This window comes from Capsicum annuum, chromosome 8 (genome assembly GCF_002878395.1).
Source record: "Capsicum annuum cultivar UCD-10X-F1 chromosome 8, UCD10Xv1.1, whole genome shotgun sequence".
NCBI classification, from domain to species: Eukaryota; Viridiplantae; Streptophyta; class Magnoliopsida; order Solanales; family Solanaceae; genus Capsicum; species Capsicum annuum.
In genome coordinates this window covers 56178433-56179761 of record NC_061118.1, presented here as the reverse complement: position 1 = coordinate 56179761, position 1329 = coordinate 56178433, and positions in this window count along the sequence as shown.

The window sequence follows — 1329 nt, the reverse complement described above, 5'->3', positions numbered from 1 at the left end:
CATCAAGAGACATAGAAGGATGAAATTTGGAGTAGTAGGGTTGGGGTTTGAGCCTTAGGAAATTTTGAAGAAAAATGAGCTATTGAATGCTCTTAATGGACTTAAATCCATGGTTTAACCGGATGGATTGGAGTAGGAATGACCAAAATACCCTTAAAAATCAAATAATGTCAAATCTGTCCTTTGGTGGACTGTTTTGATAGGCTGAAGTAGATTGACCATAACTTTTTGCTCCAATGGACAAATTGGATGAAACCAATTTCATTGGAAAGAGGACTCTCAAAGATTTCTGTTGATACATAGTAGCTCACCCAGATCATTATGTAAAAGGAGTTATGATTGTTTGAAATTTACCCTAAAATTCGTCTGGCCTCAGTATTTTTTTCTGCACATTTACTGTTCACCACTATTCACGGTTAGATCGGAATGATCATAACTCATTGCTCGAGTGTCCATTTTTGATGATCCACATATCATTGGAAAGATTATTCGATGCTCTACGCGATGACGGATTGTATATCTAGAAATTCTACACAGAAAAATTATTAATTACGATAAAGAACATAATTCAATACATTTTCGTTCGAGATCTTAACGGACTCTTGGAAAGATAAAAAGGCTTTAACGACTCGACACATTTGGGAGCGAAATATTTAACGGGAAAACTCGGGGTATCACATCATCTCCCCCTTTAAAACATTCATCCCCGAATGTCGCTCGTTGTGTTAGAAAGACAAGGAAAATTAAGGATACACAACTAAAATAGCTTGATGAACAAGTTTTTATTTTTCTAAGCTTTGGAGTACTTTCCGACGCATAAACTCATGATAATCACAATGACATAGTTGAGTCTATTACTAAAAGAGTTGAATGAAGGAAAAATTATTAACTTCGATTTAAATCCACATTCACAAAGAAAGAGATGAAAGATCTAGGATATGAAAACTCGGGATATCATAATATCTCTCTCTTGGGATTGGTTCTTCCCAAATAATACTAATTGATACACGAGACACTTTATGATCGAACCATGGCTTAATACTTGGTTCGGGAACATAAGCAAAGGCTAAATAGAATTTGGTAACTCACTTCGACGCAAATAAATCATTCTTGAAATGGTTATGCTCACAAAACTTCAAGTAGTGAGATTGGACCACATCGGAAGATGGAAGAAATATATGAATCCGTCGGAATAACTATCAAGTTGAATTTATAAGTGCACGGACCGAATCAAGACAAGCTCTCATTCAATTAGGACATGATTCAAAATCTTTCCAAGGAACTTTCAACGCTACTAGGAAGCAATTGGGTTTGGGATATGGTCCGAAC